An 18,297-nucleotide genomic window follows, 5' to 3' on the forward strand; every position below is an offset into this window, starting at 1 on the left:
GAAAAGCATGTTTCTTTAGAATAAATATTTATCCCAATAATTTTTAAAATTTCCTTTCCTTGCTTTTCATTAGCTAGAATTTTCACTATGATGTTGAATATGAGTGATAAGATAGGACATCCTTGACTTGTTCCTGACTTTAGAGAAAAAGCTTCCAGTTTCTCACTATTAAGTATGATGTTAACTGTAGATTTTTGTAGATGTGCTTTATCAAGATAAGGAAGTTTCCCTCTATTACTAGTTTACTGAGAGTGTTTGTCTTGAACAAGTGTTGAATTTTGTCAAGTGCTTTTTCTGCATCTGTTGATATGATCATGACTTTTCTTCTTTAGCCTGTTAAAACAGTGTTTCATCTTAATTGGTTTTGGATGTTGAACAAGCCTTGCATACCTAGCATAAAACCCATTTGGGTGTAATGTCTTTTTAAATACATTGTTTAAGTCTATTCTCTGATATTTTGTTGAGGGTCACGTTCGTGAGATATATTGGCCTGGACTTTTACTTTCTTGTAATATCTTTGTCTGGTTTTGATATTAAGGTAATGCTGACCTTGTATATTTTATTTTAAAATATCTCCTCTGCTTCTATTTTTTGGAAGAGTTTGCACTTAATTGTTATCATTTCTTTCTTAAATGTAGGGTAGAATTCACCAGTGAAACTCTTGGCATGAAACTCTCTTTTTATTACTCCATCTTATTGTTCCATATTAGAGTCACTGTGATTTTTTTTCATTTCCACTGACATTAAAATCTACAATTAGCTTTCAAAACAATACTGATGGTGGATAAATGGTTTTCTAAGAAATGCATTCTAAGCTGAGTTTCTGAGTATAATCTAAAAATCTTGGCCTCACCATTCTGTGAATGCAGTATAAGGTCCTATGTCTTTCAATACTCATACTATGACTTCAAGCCCTCACCTGTCAAACTGAAGGTCCAATTTTTTAAACATCACAATTTTATGTACCTTTGTTTAGAAATTATTCCTTGTAACTCAAGTAGGGCCACCTGAGGACTAGCAGAAAATAGGATACCTTGAAATAGATTCTGCAAATATTGGTCTCTGGAATTTATCTCCATAGCTAAAAGTATTTGCAGTTGTCACCTTGTTGTTATCTATAGTAAACTGCAAATTTTCATGCAGAATTCTGGCAGTCTTAGCACAATAGGGTTGAATAGACTACAAGTTCCTCCTAGATCCACTGCCTTTTCATTCTCATGACGGTTTCAGGAATTGACTACAGTTGACATTCCTAGATTTCTGTGGCTCCTAAACTTATGAGGAATAGTGATCTTTCTGTCACTGTCACAGTGTGTCATGAGTGAGTCACAGAAGTCTGCCCTGACCACAGTGTCATATTTAGTGGTTAGGCTGTATTATCTCCAACATAGATGTATCTTGAGTTCCAGAATGTCTGCACCATAACCAGTGAAATCATCAGCAGAACATATGCCCATAATTATGATTCTACTCTAGCTACATAACCATGGATGTTAGCCCAAGTCTTGAGTTCAGAAATTATCATCTCTGATGATAGGGTTCTACTGGGTCACCATGGTCAATCTCTGCCAGTTGATCTTATGCTGGACCATGCCACATTAACAGATACATTTTTTAATATTTTGAGTATCAATCAGATGCTCTTTCTACAGTTTTCTAATTTCATGTGAGTCTTCTATGATTCCATTGAAATACCTAGGAGCAGTTAATGTTTAATGCTATAATACAATTTGACTGGGCCATGGGGTATCCAGATATTTGGTTAAACATTATTACTAGATGTGTCCGTGAGGATATTTCTGGAAGAGATTAGCATTTAAATTGATAAAATAATGTGGAGGGAAATTATCCATTGAGGGCCTGAATAGAACAAGAGACAGAGAAATGGAGTCCATTCTCTCCACGTGATATGATTTGGCTCTGCATCCCCACCTGAATCTCATCTTAAACTGTAATCCCCATGTGTCATGGGAGGGACCTGGTGGGAGGTGACTGGATCATAGGGCTTGGTTTACCCCATGCTGTTCTCATGACAGTGAGTGAGATCTCACAAGATCTGATGGTTTAAAAGTGTTTGGTAATTCTCCTCTGTATTATTATGTTCTCACATTGCTACAAAGACAGATCCGAGACTGGATAATTTATAAAGGAAACAGGTTTAATTGACTCACAGTTCTACATGGTTGGGGAAGCCTCAGGAAACTTACAATCATGGTAGAAGGCAAGAGAGAAGCAAAGGCACATCTTTTATGATGGCAGGTGAGAGAGAGCAAATGAGTGAAGAGGAAAGAGCCCCTTACCAAACCATCAGATCTCATGAGAATTAACTCACTATCATGAGAACAGCATGGGGGAAACTGCCCCATAATCCATTCACCTCTCACCCAGTCCCTCCCTGGACACACGGATTATGGAAATCACAATTCAAGATAAGACGTGGGTGGGGACAGAAAGCCTAACCATATCACCACCACCTCTCTCTCTCCTGCTGCCTTGTGAAGAAGGTGCTTGCTTCCCTTTTGCCTTTCACTGTGATGGTAAGTTTCATGAGGCCTATCCAGCCATGTGGAAGGCCAACCCAGCCATGTGGAACTGTAAGTCAAGTAAGCCTCTTTTATTTATAAATTACTCAGTGTTAGGTAGTATCCTTGTATCACTGTGAAAACAGACTGATACACCACCTGACTGCTTGAGCAGGCACATGATTCTGGCTTCAAATTGGAACTTTATGAGCCACTCTACTAGTTATCAGGCCATTATATCAGGACTGGAATTCATAGCACCAGCTCTTTTGGGTCTCTAGCTTGCTGATTGTAGATTGTGGGACTTCTAAGACTCCCCATTCATGGAACATATTCATGGAACATACATATAATATATACATATATATATATAAGCAATTTCTGTGCAGTTCTCAGTAGCATTTGCAACCTATTTTTGAGTGAATATATTTGGTGATGTCCTGAGAGATGCCTAACTTGTTAGATAAAAGCCACTGGATCTGCCACTACCTAGTTGTATGACTTCGAATAAATGTGTAAACTTGTCTGCTTCTCAATCTGCCAATCTACAAAGCAAGGAATATAGTCCCCACTCCTGGTCTCACATGGTTGGGAAGGAAACTAAAAAGACATGTGTGAAACCACAATGCAGGTTTCTCAACAGCAGTAGTATTATCACTTTAGGACATATAATTCTTTGTTGTGGGGACTGTCCTGAGTAATCCAAGATATTAACAACATCTCTGGCCTCCACTAGCCAGGTGCCAGTAGCACACTCCCAGAAGTGACAACAAAACCCTCTCCATGAAGTTGAATTTTGAGGAAAAATAAAAACAAAAGAACTCCCTCTAGATATTGCCACATGGCCCCTGGAGGATAAAATTGCCCTTAGTTTAGAAGCACTGGTATAATACGTGGCTTATTCAGACTAAAAGGAATTTTTAAAAAGTATTTAGTAGTGAATGCTGTATTAACTGAGTCTCTAGGATCTTGATGTGTGTTTCCAATTATGTCTCAATTCACTTCCCATACACACAAGAATTAAAATAGCTGAACAAAATATTACGAACAAAAAACTAAAATACAGATTTAAAATAAAAACATATATGACATATATAATATAAACTAAAAGATACAAAAAGCATAATTTTCCAATTCCTCTTCACTACAGAACTGATACAATATTTAACATATTTAACCATGTTTTGCTCTGGATGAAACTGTTCTTTCATGTACTACTCATTTGTGCGTGTGTGTGTGTGTGTGTGTGTGTGTGTTACACATCAATTTTATCCAGACCATGTCTGTGAATGGTGGCTCATATAACTCCACACAGTATCCTTCTCTTTAGAGTATATATATTCTCATGGAGCCCATGCAGGGGTAACATGTACCTAACTTGCCATTCTTCAGAAAAAATAACTGGGCCAGACTCTCACCGTGCTAACCTTGCCTGCAGCCTTCCCTGTTTTGCCTGCAAACAAGTGCTCTAGAAAAGTGCTATTTAGTGAGGAGAAATTTGATACATATATGTAATTGCTATTGTTTGAATGTCTTCTCTATATTTCTGTGTTGAGAATTTAATCATCAATGTGGCATTATTGAAAGGTAGTGCCTTTAAGAGGTGATTGGATCATGAGAGAGAGCCCTCAAGGATGGATTAATCTATTCGTGGATTAATGGATTATTGTGGGAGTGAAACTGGTGCCTTTTTCAGAAGATATCTCTGGGCATGCACGTGAGTATGCTCAGTACCCTCACCATGTGATACCTTGTACCACCTCTGAACCTCTGAATGCTGCAAAGGCCTCGTTAGCAAGTAGGCTCTCACCAGATACATACTGTTAACTGTGGATTTCCTAGCCTTCATAACTATAAGAAATAGATTTATTTTCTTTATAAATTACCCTGTTACATGTTTTCTGTTATAAGCAACAGAAAACAAACTAATACAGTAAGATGTTCCAGCGGTCTGCATTTCTTATCATGGTGAAGATACATGTTCCTCAGCATTTTCAGATTCATTGATCTTAGAGCTGGACAAAATGTGAGAGTCAGTTTAGAATTAAGCAAACAAGGTCCAGAAATAGGTAGACATTTGCTTGAATAAAGTGAATGCTGGTGATAGACCTAAGGCAGGAAGTCATTTCCACATTCAGCACTTTTTTTTTTTTGAGACAGAGTTTCATTCTTGTTGCCCAGGGTAGAGTGCAATGGCACCGTCTTGGCTCACTGCAACCTCTGCCTCCAGAGTTCAAGCAATTTTCCTACCTCATCCTCCCAAGTAGCTGGGATTACAGGCACCCACCACCATGCCTGGCTAATTTTTTTTTTTTTTTTTTGGTATTTTTAATAGAGAAGGGATTTCAGCATGTTGGTCAGGTTGGTCTCAAACATTCAGCTTTGCCTGTATATTACACACTTTTATTGATGGGAACCATACCATGCTGTGCTGAATTGAAAATTTAACAGGCAGAATCTACCTACATTCTAACCTTTCCATGTTTAAGTTTCTATCAGTGAGTCTGCTTTTTGATTGATTAATTCTCCAATTTGTTCAATAAGCCCCAGTGTTATTTTCAAGTACATTACAAAGGCTTGAGAGAATTTGTGTCAGCTTCTAGGTTTTTTCCCTTATTGTGATATGTGCCAGGTAAGAGTATTACCTCCTGGAGATGATCCTGCATTTATTAATCCATTGTTCAAAACTACATTGTAAGTTGTGCCTGCTTAAAAATTTTTCATTTTCCATGACACTGAGAATAAAAAAGGTTATCCACAATATAAAGGTCAATCTCTCAGTTTTCTAATCCCTCAGAACAAAACAAAACAAAAAACATGTGCCAATAGATATTAAAATGTATTACAAAAATAATTGGATTCTCTTGTTTAGTTGTCATCTTCTGTCCATTAAATAGAAAGATTATTAGCAGAAACAAGTCTAGGTTCTAAGGAAGAAGCTGATTCAGGAACACTATTTGCCAACAAAATGCTTATTGCATGCAAAAATGAATTCATGTCTTTTCATTACAGCTTTAACTCTAAGGCTCATATTAATTAAGAATCACAGGAAACCATAAAAGTTATCACCTGTTTTCTCTGTAAAATTACTCAACACAATTTTATAACTACAAAAGAAATCATTCATTTTCTATTCAAAGTCACTCCTTTCCCTTCAGAATTCCACTCTCTTTTTAATGGAAAAAATAAGCAGCCCTAGGAAAAGTGGAATAATATTGGAAATAATTATGGTTACATATTAGCTGTGATCCTGTGGAATATTGTTCACAAATATTTGCAACTGCTTCCTGTGAAGCCAAGAATTGAACAAACTAAACTGCCTTGTGAAGTCGAACTTGGCCTTGTGACTGCGTTTGGCTGATGGATGGTTTTTTGGTGTTTGTTTTTGGTGTTTGTTTTTGATGTCTTTGTTGTTTTTCATCCCAGGGGCTTTGGAGCCAGTGCATGTTGGGCCACGTTCTCTCTGTCTGTCTTCCCTGCCTCTTGGGCTGTGACAGTAGTGTCCAAATGAAGGCATGGAGAGCCTGGCTCCCTATGTTAGAATGATGAGCAGTTTCTACTTGCCAAAAAGCAAAGGTTCACCCTGAGCTAAAGCATTTTGAAAAAGCTTCAAAGGTGATTCTGATGGGCAAGATTGAGATCCCTATTAATTAATAAATGTTCAGTTCTCAGAGATTACTTTGCTTTTTAGTAGTATATGTGTCTCCACCATAAGGCTATTACTGAACTCTCACCTGTCAAGGCCCTCCTTCCGTAAGACTTTCAAAAGTTGTCCTAGAATCAATCACTTCTTCTCAGTTACATTTATACTTCCTGTAATTTATTATAAATTACTCTTCATACATCCACCTTTTTTCAGAAGATTAAGGAATAGCTGCCACACCTTTTGCATGTAGGAGCTCCATACAATTAGGCATGCCACTTTTCTGATACAAAGTGGTATTTTGGGGTGGTTCGTTACAAAAAAAAAAAAATAGCTTTTATTTCTCATTCACACAAAAACAGAATGGGAAACCCGTACAGATGAAAACAGACTAGGCTTTGCAGTGAGATACACTTGACTTTCAATTTTTTCCCTGCTACTAGATATTCGTTAATTTGCCTCTTAGACATTAGTTACCTTATATGTAAACCATGTTATGTCTTTGTATATATATCATGTAAGAATGTTGGGAGATACTTAACGGACAGATGGATGTGAAGGAATGGAAGCAAATGTTTTCTAAAACCTTTCAAAGTGCTGGGAAAAATAGAAGGCTTGATTTTTGTCTTTTAAAAAATTTTGGGCCGGGCGCGGTGGCTCAAGCCTGTAATCCCAGCACTTTGGGAGGCCGAGACGGGTGGATCACAAGGTCAGGAGATCGAGACCATCCTGGCTAATCCGGTGAAACCCCGTCTCTACTAAAAAATACAAAAAAAAAACTAGCCGGGCGAGGTGGCGGGCGCCTGTAGTCCCAGCTACTCGGGAGGCTGAGGCAGGAGAATGGCGTGAACCCGGGAGGTGGAGCTTGCAGTGAGCTGAGATCCGGCCACTGCACTCCAGCCTGGGTGACAGAGCGAGACCCCGCCTCAAAAAAAAAAAAAAAAAAAAAAAAAAAAAATGTTGTGTTCTATAATTTTCAGTAAGAGGTAATATGATTAAAATAGACTGTTCTATGCATAGTAATAGGAAGTCTACATGTATCAGCGCTAATGCTTACAACAACCCTTCTACACAGATACTACATCATTTTATGAATGAGGAAACTGAAGCTTTAGGTTTCAGGGTCAAAATGCTGCAAAACACGAGATCTGTGAATCAAGTCCAGATCTCTCTTACTCCAAAGCTCATGTTCTTTTTATTAAACCATCTTCACTCTGTCAAGAAGCTTTCCTTAATTCTCATTGATATACTCTGACATACGCATGACACATATCTGCAGTTCTAGGAACTGCGTATGGAGTTTCACATAACCAACTTGTCATCCAGACAGGATCAGTCTTATTTCCACTTTTATATAAGGGGAAACTGAGGCTCACATAGTTTACATGGTATTTTAAGGCCATCCAGGTAGTGAATGACAGAGGCAGAGTATAAATACATGCTATATAGACTGAATGCACACCCATGAAGTCATCTCTTGGTCTCTCTTTTTTTTTCTGTTTACATCTATTCACAATTTCCTTCCCTTGCTCCTTATTGTCCAACAGCAATTCCATGTTCCTTTGAGTCCACTCTCCTTTCAATTATTTCTCACAACGTCTTCCCTTCCCTTTGGGACAATAAGAGGTTAGCGAGCTAGATCTGAGCAGAAACGGATTGCAGTTGTTGGCAGGTACCTGCTGAGCACCAAATCACCTGATCCCTCATCAGCCTGCTCTCAGCAGTCTCCACTTCAGCCTGCCTTGTGGATCCATTAAATGCAGGCAGCTGTATAAATTCTATTCTTTCGAAGGTAGAGCGTAGTTTCATGCACTGTTTAAACTGATCTTACAAATATAGCATCCGAAGGCTTATCATAGCATAGACTTTCTTTTGCTTGAGGACCAGATCTTTTTAGAAACTAAAGGTAAAAGAAGGATGGTTGGCACAGCAGGCACCCACAGGTACCAAGATGAATTCCCAGACATTCACTAAACCAGGCCAATGAAAACAATAGAATTCCAATAGTCCTACTTCTTTTTATATATTATATAGAATATATATTATGGTTACCTATATGCATGATTGTGCTAAGTGTTTTCTATTATCATATTTCATACATGCAGCACTGTGATTTATTATATTTCTCCTCTTACAGATGGGGTAATTGAGAATGAGATTGATTATCTTACTGAAAACAGTAATAGGTCTTGTAAGGGGTGACTTTCTGCATTCTAGAATGTTTAGGCATTACATGCCATGGGAGAATAAAAGCACTGGATGTATGGAGGATTGAGAAAGGCCAATACGTTCTAAAGTTCACTCTTTCCTGACTCTTACCTACTAAACTGCATCTGCCTATCAAAGTATAATACTATAAAATGATTCATGATTTCATGAATCAGTGATTTTATGGATTTGGTGAAACTGATTAAAATACTCTCACATTAACCTTTTTTCTCAGTAATCATCTGTCTCATTTTTACTAGAATAAAAATGAAATAGCTACATTATCCACCTATTCTAAGATTGTCTTAGCCACTCAGATAAGTTTTACTCAAAGCTCCATGACATTAGGAAAGAAAATAAGCTAAGTAGAGTATGGCTTATAATTTTTCTTTACGAAATGTACTTTTGCTTTCATTTTGATACATATTCACTTAAATGAGCTTTAAGGGTGATAATTTTCCTTCTCAAATGTCAGAATAGATTGAAGAAGATATTGATGTCTCACAGAAAACTGTCACAGATAAAGCTGTATTGAAAGATATTGTATACACTAGAAGCCAACATTAGGATTCTGATGATTTTCCATCTGAAATGGGTTGGACATTTGCAGGGCAGAGGAGCTCAGTCCAGTTGAAATTTCCACATGGGAACAAAAGCAGAGGAAAGATTATCTATGTTCTGTAGGCAGGGTGTGTCTGAAAGAATGTGCCAAGGAAATATTTCTGGGACATGTGGCTTTGCCTCTGATCCTGTTTGCTCAATGCATATTTTAGGGTACTACATGAGAAGGCACACCAGTGCAGAAGAGAGGCCCATGGGACCTGGACCAAGCATGGTCAGTGGCCCCTTGTATTAGTTCGTTTTCACATTGCTATGAAGAAATATCTGACACTGGGTAATTTATAAAGGAAAGAAGTATTAATTGACTCATGGTTCCACATTGCTGGGGAGGCCTCAGGAGACTTACACTCATGGTGGAAGGCAAAGAAGAAGCAGGCACCTTCTTCAGAGGGTGGCATGATAGAGTGAGTGCAAGCAGGGGAAATGCCAGACACTTATACAATCATCAGATCCCACGAGACTCAATCAGTATCACCAGAAGAGCATAGGGAAAACTGCCCCCATGATCCAACTGGCCTCCACCAGGTCCTGCTCTTGCCATGTGAGAAATTATGGGGAATACAATTCAAGATGAGATCTGGGTGGGAACACAGAGCCAAATTTATATCACCCCTTTTCTAATATTCCCCCTTTGTGTGGGAGTTTTAGTGTGTAAGTGTATGAAGACAGGTAGAATTTATATGCCTAATGTTGGGGACCATAAAAATGTTTATTGTAATGTGTGTCTGCTCTTTATCCACTGAATCCGCTGAGAGGAACAAGGGAAGAGCAAAACTGTTTCCAATCCTCCTCCACTCCTCAAACAACTTACCTCCAGTTATATGAAAACTATGCCAGGAATGAATCTTTTAAATTACAAGGAGATCGAAGGGCTATCTCTTTATAGTGTTCAACAGCTGTGGTGGCTAAATTGTTCACTCTGTAGCCATTTGGACTGAGTTTGGAATCTGAAGTCCATTTATTTAATGGGGGTATGAGGCATGGAGTCAGGGTTAACATGTGCAGCGCAAAATAAAAATATTTTTATGAGTGTAAGGGAAAACAAACAACTTTATATAATCAGAACATCGTACTGATATTCTTCTATTCAGACGAAGAGCACCTAATGATGTTTTCTGACTTATTTTCTCTCCACTGAATACCTCCTGTGATTCAGATTGTTGAAGCACAATGTGACTTTTTCTTTTCTTTCTTTATTTATTGAGACCCTGGCCTTGGATAAATAGTTATTCTTGCCCTCTGTGTCTAACTTCCAGTGTGTCACTTACCCTATATTGCATTTCAGGAGCAGCATGAAATCATTGTAAGCCTGTGGGATTTGTAATTTTTAAAATCCTGGATTTAAGTAACATATGTGAATATTTATTCTTAAGATATTAGAGATAAAGCCATAAATTCCTATTTAATTCAATTGGCATAGTGATCAAATTCAATGAGACCATCCCTTCAATATTTTTATCAAATGTATTGGGGATATATAACCCCATTATCAAGATATGCATCACTTCCAAAGATTCTCCCATGCTCTTTATTTTCCCCATGTCCTTTTGTAGTTAACACTTACCCTCATACCATGTGTCTGGCAACCTAACAACCACTGAGATATTTTCATTTTCTTTAGTGCTGCCTTTTCCAAAAATTCATGTATGTGGAATCATCCAATGTGTGGTTTTTTGAGTCTAGCTTCCTTCATTTAGCACTATGTGTTTGAGATTTTTCTATGTGTTACATATACTACTAGTTTTTTATCGTTGAGAAGTAGTCTGTTGTGTGATGCACTATGCGGGATATTACCAGTCTAAAAATATTTAGTTTATTTTCAGTTTGGAGTCATTAGGAACAAAGCCTTATTATGAAATTTCAAATAACAGATTTTGTGTATATACAAGTTTTTATAGTTTTCAGATAAATACCTTAAAATGACATTGCTAGTGCAAATGTTAACTATATGTTTAACATCATAATAAATTAACAAATTATTTTCTGAAGTGACTGTAACATGTTCCATGTTCATGAATGATGCATAAATGATCCAGTTTCTCTCTATCATCATCGGGACCAAACTGTGTCACACACACACACAAACACAACACTTATTTTAACTATGTAGTGGGTTCAGTTACAATCCCCCACAGCCATATCTCCCCAAGGCTTCAGAATGAGAACTTATTTGGAATCAGGGTACAGATGAAATTAACGTAAGATTCTCAAGATGAGTTCAATTTGGAATAGGTTGGGTACTAAAATCTGACAAGCCCTCATAAAGGAAAAATAAGGAGTAGCTGACAGAAACACACAGGGAGAGTGACCCTGTGTAGATGGAGGCAGAGATGGCACTAATGAGCTTACAAGCCAAAGACACCAAGAATTGCCAAAACCACCTGAAGTCAGAAGGTGACATGACATGGATTCTACCTGAAAGCCTGCAGAAGGGAGTTTGCACTCTTGGCCTCTAGAACTCTGAAATAATACATTTCTGTTGTTTTAATCCATCCCATTTGAGGCCATTTGTTACGGCAGCCTTAGGAAACAAATACACTACTCGAACAGATAGGCAGTAGCATCTCTTTGTGATTTTAATTTACATTTTATGAAAGGCTAATGTTAAGCATGTATTTATATACTTATTTTATATATAAAATTTATGTATATATGTATATAGAGAGAGATGCTGTTCAAAGTTTTACCCTTTTTTATTGTTGAGTTTTGAATATTATTTATACATTCCATATACATATCTTTCATTGGTTATAGTTTCCAAATATTTTCCCCAGTGCATCGCTCATCCTTTTATTTTCTTAAGACTGAATTTTTTGAATAGTAGAAGTTTTTAATTTGTTAAAGTCAAATTTGTCAATTTCTTATTGGTTTGTGTTTGTGTGTGTGTGTGTTTATGTGTGTGATGCCTAAGAAATTTTTGCCTAAACCAAGCAAAATTACCTCTAGATATTATTCTGGAAAATTTATAAATTTAGGTAATGCATTTAGGTGTATGATCAATTTGAGATAATTTTTATATATGCTGTGTGTGTCTGTGTGTCAAGGTTTATGTTTTGCCTATAATTAGATGATTAAAGAATTACTCTATTATTATTTTTGGACTAAAATTTCCATGTTGCTACCTGTTTTCTGTTTGTTTCAAATGTCCTTTGACCAGTTTGCACTCCGCCTGCATTTGGATTGACTATATTTTACCCGATTATTAGTTTTCATTTATTCTTTTTAAAATCACTTTCTTTATTACTCACTTTTGTTTGGTTAGTTTGCTTTCTTTTGTTTTACCCTGGCTTTGTGGTTGCCCTAGGATTGACAATATAATTTTTGAATAAATCACATTCTATATTTTTGAAGAACAATGTACATGTTGGTAAAGTTTAAACGAGGACGAAGCAAAACTAGATTTATTTATTTATTATTATTATTATTTCTTCCTTCGCTTGCTTCCTTGTTTCACCACTCACTTTATGGGTCAGAGTTCCAAAAAACAGATAAAGTCTTTTCAGCGTGCTTATTACTGAGCTAGGTAGTATGCTATTATAGATACAACCTTTTGAGGGAAAGCTTATATTTAATTAACTTGTTTTAGTATCTTCAACACATAGGATGTACTATGTGTCAGATAAATATATATTTAAATTTTCTGCAATTTGACAAAATAATTTTTATGTAACATCTATTATATATTTTACATATATATATACTATAAAGTGCACATACCAAAGTATACAGTTTTACAAGATCTGTGATCTATTTACACCTAGAAATATCACCAAAATTATCCTAATGAACATATGTATGATGCCCAATAGTTTCTTCATGTCCCTTTGCAGCTCATCCATCCCTCACTATTCCATCTTCTTATTCCCAGAAATCTTCTAGCCTACTTTAAGTACTGATTTGTTTGCAGTTTTTAAAGCTTTACATAAAGAATCATGTACAATGTACTAATTATTTTTGGTGTGACTGTAAATACTTTTGGCCATTAAAAAAGATTGTTTTATTATTTAGTTGTAAGAGTTATTTTTATATTGTAGATACAAAGCCTTTGCCAGATACATTTTTCACATATTTTTTTCTCAGCCTGTAGTTTGCCTTTTTTACTTTTATAGTAGTGACATTTGAAGTGAAAAAGGTTTAATTTTGATGCAGCTTAATTTACAATTTATTCTTTTGTATTTTCTCTTCTGATGTAGTATCTAAGTAACTATTACCTAAGTCAATATCACAAAGATTTTCTTTTATGTTTTCTTCTAGAAATGTTATACATTTACATTTTCCATTTACGTTTTTAGGTTTTTGTTTTTGTGTGTGCGTGGAACAAGGTTTATTTCCTTGCACGTATTCTACCAGTACCATTGTTGAAACATATCAGATTCAATTGAATTGCCTTTGAAACAATTTAAATATAAATTGGCCATAATCTGATGGGTTATTTTTGGACTCTCTATCTCCTTCAATTATTTATATATATTTATAATTGTATTAAGTTCATATAGTCTTGATGGCTGTACCATTATACTGTATGTGTAACTCCTAGCAGATTTCCTACTTGTTCCCTGGGAGCTGACTTGTGCAGCTGCAGTCAGATGGCAGCTCTGTTGAGGCAGTCTAGTGGACCAGTCTAGCAGGGCTTTGCTCATATGTGTCATATGTAGCAGGGTGTTGGCCAGAGTTCCCTGACTCTTCACATGGCTCTTCAATGGAAAGCCCATAGTTCGTGAATGGTAGTTCCTGGGTTCCCAGTAGCAATAGAGGCCAACCCTCAATATGCAAATACTTTTAAAGTTTTACTTGTATCATATTTCTAATGCCTTCTGACCAAGGCAATTTGCATGGTCATGCCAAGATTCAAATGATGGAGAGAAAAATTTCACCTCTCTTTTGAGGAGTAGCAAAGTCACATCGGGAAGAACATACCTACATGCATGGGAAAAAACTGTGGCCATTTTTTTCACTCTACCACAATTCCATTGATTTATATTCCATTCAACATACGTTGGCCAATTTTGAACCATTCTTGTTTCCTACTTAATGTGAAAAAAACATACAGTATCATCTTTCAACCTTTCCTTTTTCTTTCATCCTGTCAATGTCTTCATTGTAAACCATACTAGCACATACCAAAAAAAAAAAAAGTTGTAAGTGTGAAATCATTTCAAATGCTTATTCTGCACACTGGGAGAAAATAAGTTCTAGATTTATTTGGTACTGAAGTCATTAATACCAAAAAATTTCCATATTAATATTACTACTCACTCATTAATTTACTGTGTCAGTATGACTCTGTTACAGCTCTTATCTGCCAATAGTGATTAATCACTGAATGGCATGTATCTGTAACATTTGTCGACTATGAAATGTTTTCAGGAACATATGATTTACACATTTTAGGACAGTAGAACCAATATAATGTTGTTTAAAAATAGCATTTCTAACTGCTGTATGACATCTATGAGTCTTCAACCCTATCATTCTGTCTCCCTTTCTTTTTTATTAATAACATTGCAGCACAGCTGAAGACATGTCATAAATTTATCATTTATCTTGAATATAGAACATGGATTAAAACAATAAAATTAGTCACCTATACATATTGGCTTTCTTTTTTTTAACTTTTCAATTAGATTGACATCATTAGGAAAGACATTGACTATGAAGTACATCAAAATGAAGAACAAGTGGATATAGTTTCACATGAATTTAGTTTTATAAGTGGCTTATTAGGAAAGTGAGGTGGAAAAAGCAGTGGGAACGTGGAGGGCTATATCCTTTCTCTAGTTTGACTGCTAACTCATTATTTATCTCAGCAGGGTTACATCTCTCTAAGCCATAATTTCTTTCTCTATAAATCTATGAGTTGGGAGTAACAAGTTGATTTTCCCCAGGTATTAACAGAGCTACCTCTAGGGTTCACCACAATTGTAACTTGAGTTTCACTTCTGATTTTACATTTAACTTTAAAAAAGAAAACTGAATATTTTCACATGTGCGGATGCGTATTTCATAAACTTTTTATACTTTGTGTTTGTTGTGGAGTGAATGGTGGATTAATCCCTTTTTTGAACGTGACAGATAGCCTTCTCTGCATTTTTTGCTTAATTAACATTGCCACTCTGCTATGGATTCAATTATATTCACTAAAAATGTACATACTGATGCTGTAATCTCCAAATGTGGTAGTTTAGAGATAGAATCTTTGGTAGATGAGGTTGTAAGTGTGGGGCCCTCATGACGGGATTGTTGCCCTTATAAGAAGAGACGCCAGAGAGCTTGATCGCTCTCTCCACCATGTAAGGGCAATGAGAAGGCAGCCAGATGCAAGCCAGGAAAAGAATCTGATCCTACTGGGCTTCTAACTTCCACAGTTCATCTTGGACTTCTAACCTTCAGAACTGTGAGAAATGAAATGATTGTTGTTTAAACTACCCAGTCAATGGTATTTGATATAGCAGCCTGAGCTGCCTAAGACATCTTTTTCTGACTCTAACAGAATAAAATCTTTTCTGCATCCTTTGCTTAATCAAATATTTTTAATATAGAGATTTTTAAATTTATGAGAGTTTTATTGATATTAGGCAACCAAAACAAAGCCACAAACTCACTAAGATGTTACAGGCTTTAAAAGACCCCATGAATTCCCTCCCCCATTCTCAAAATCACATATTCATTAAAAATGACCTTAATTTTCCATATCATTTTTGTTAAACACATGTTATCAGTTTCATTGTGTATATTTTTCACTGCATTAAAAAGTTCCTTTGGCCATTCTGTATGTCCACATATAAAATAGCCTGTGACAAAAATATTCTACACTGAGAATGTGAAACTTGAGAAAAGGAAAATAGCTGAGAGCAGTCTGAGATCTCCGAGGTATGCAGACCCAGAGAGACGTGGGTATGGGATTCAGTCATGCCCGCACCCCACACGCATGCCTAGGGGAAATTGTTTAAAGTCATTTTGTTCCTGACTGCCTCACTCAATATCTTCATGTTCTTAGAATTTATGATACAAAGAACAATGTTGAGCCAATCAATAGCTTATATTATTTTAACGTAAATCCTTGGTAAAAACCTCAGGAACTGACTCTTTTTTTTCCCTTTAAAAATCCACTTGTTACTGTTGCTAATCAGAGTGTATATTCAGGACAAATAGAATCTATGCTCTTGGGTTGCAGCCCTCAAACTTAGCCCAAGTAAAATCTCTGCTTATTAATAGATTAAATTTGACTCAGCAGGTTCCTTTGAGATGGGCGTTATCTGGCATCGTCAGCAGGATTCAGAGTGACTCATTCTCACCACCAGGTGCGGTGTTTCTCCCTGAAATCAGTGCTTGATACCAGCACGAACTCTGTGTCTTCAGAAGTCCCACTGGGTGTTTTGGGTAAGTTCTCCAGAATTAGGACCTCCCACACTTGGGTTGAAAATTTAGACTTTATTTGGCTGTTTTTCAAACCGTCTCTTTTCTTTAAGAGAGGACTTTGGTCTCTGTCTTTGGACATGAGCTTCAAGTAAAGAGCTCTGCAGAAAATGTGTTTTTGCTGCTGTGTCTCACAGCAGAGGTTCAGATCAAGGTTCTTCCACCTCTACCTCAGGATGGAGATTTAGGTCAAGGTTTTTCTGCCCTGTCTCACAGCAGAGGTTCAGGTCAAAGGACTGGCAGTTACGCACAGATGCTTTTGTTTTATATGGCATGCTCTTAAGATTAGAACTCTTTCTATTGCTTAAAAATTCAGACCTATCGTTTTATTTGAGACCAATTCCTGTTAGTTTCTAACTGAAAAGTGTTCCCTCTTTTTGCTCTTCCAAAAACGTATACTATGAAGATCTGGTCCTCATACACTGAGTACACTATTGACCCCTGGAAGTTAGAGACAGTCCGAGATAAGTTACACTTTCACCCTAAACACACTCCCAACCTTGAAAAGTTCCTAAATTAGGGAAAGTCAAGCGTCAAGCATCAAAATTAGAGTACCCCGTTTAGAAACACCAGCTGGATTTATGTGTAACACTCATGGGGCATCCTCTTGTAAAGGCCTAGGAAAGTGGACCCGCCTAATTTAGTGATACAGAAGGTAGAAATTATTTAGACAGATAGTGAGGGCAACAGAGTTCTTCGCAGAGCTTCCCTTCTAACAAAAAGGAGCCCCCCAAATCATTCCTTTTCTAATGAACATCAGCCTGAAACATAGAGCTGCAAACACAGATAATCAAGAGAGAAGCTTGCAGGGGCGAATGCTGGCAGAGGCCCTGATAGAAAAGGGCCACCTGAGGGCCGAGCACGTCCAACACGGAGGCTCCATCTTCCCTTTTCTTGTTACCATGTGTGCGATAAAGAAACAGGCAACATGGCGCAGCTCAGGCAGAGGACCCGCCTGCATAATAAAAGATTAGGGCGGGGGTGGCCAGAAATTCGCACCCTGTGCAGATGGCACACCTAATCCCAACCAGTTTTTCATGATCTATGCAAATGGCACCCCTGGTCCAACCAATCTTTCACACCCTATGTAAATCAAACACTGCCTCCTCACCAGGCACCTATAAATCCCCCTGCATTTCGCCATGGATCCGGCAACCCCTTTTTCTGGGACCCCTCTCTGCAACAGAGTGCTCTTCTCTTTCTTTTGCCTATTAAACTTCTACTCTCAACCTGACACTTTGTGTATCTGCATCCTAGATTTCTGTGACTGAGACAACAGATCTCGGGTGTTAACTCCACAACCAGCCCGTTTCACTGGAACGATCAGCAGTAGGTAAAATAAGAATCCTTTGCTATGTCTAAAAGAATCCATTTGCTCACACAATTGGAAAAAGAAAAAGAAAAAAAAGCTGGTTTTAGCACCACACATACTGAATCAGAGAAGTACTTTGTTTTTCTTGAATTAAGTCTCGTAATAAGAGATTTAAAAAGATTCTTTCTTAGAGCTCTAGGGTCAGAAGTGAGCTTAACTAAAAGCTGACATTTAGGCTATAATTTTAAAAAATAAGAATAAAAAGGGCTTTCTGCATTTTCTTCTTTTGGTTCCTGTTTTGGGGGATTTTTTTCAGTTGACTGAAACTCTTTTTAAAGGTGTTTGATCCGTCTGGTTACTTCCTATCTTGTTGGCATAATTTTTGCTGAGAAAAATGTAAAACATCATTTGCCTTTTAGAAAGCTTAACATGCCCCCAAATTGATTCCTATAAGACTAATTCTTCTGTTTCTTTTCACTTCTGATCCTTTCTTTCACTACTTTTGATACCACAAATAATAGTAATAATAATAATTTAATAAGATATACTATATTATTAATATATTATTATATATT

General features: G+C 36.9%; 1 long non-coding RNA gene across 1 annotated transcript in view; it reads left to right on the top strand.

The window, feature by feature from the left end:
• The window catches only part of LOC126933505 (uncharacterized), a 31,290-nt gene extending 13,460 nt beyond the window's left edge, over nucleotides 1-17,830 (top strand). Inside the window, exons 3-4 of the long non-coding RNA XR_007718643.1 lie at nucleotides 16,229-16,374; nucleotides 17,668-17,830. This is a non-coding gene — a long non-coding RNA (uncharacterized LOC126933505). The remainder of the gene's footprint in view (nucleotides 1-16,228; nucleotides 16,375-17,667) is intronic.
• Nucleotides 17,831-18,297: the final 467 nt, after the last annotated feature.

This window comes from Macaca thibetana, chromosome 13, assembly GCF_024542745.1.
Source record: "Macaca thibetana thibetana isolate TM-01 chromosome 13, ASM2454274v1, whole genome shotgun sequence".
NCBI classification, from domain to species: Eukaryota; Metazoa; Chordata; class Mammalia; order Primates; family Cercopithecidae; genus Macaca; species Macaca thibetana.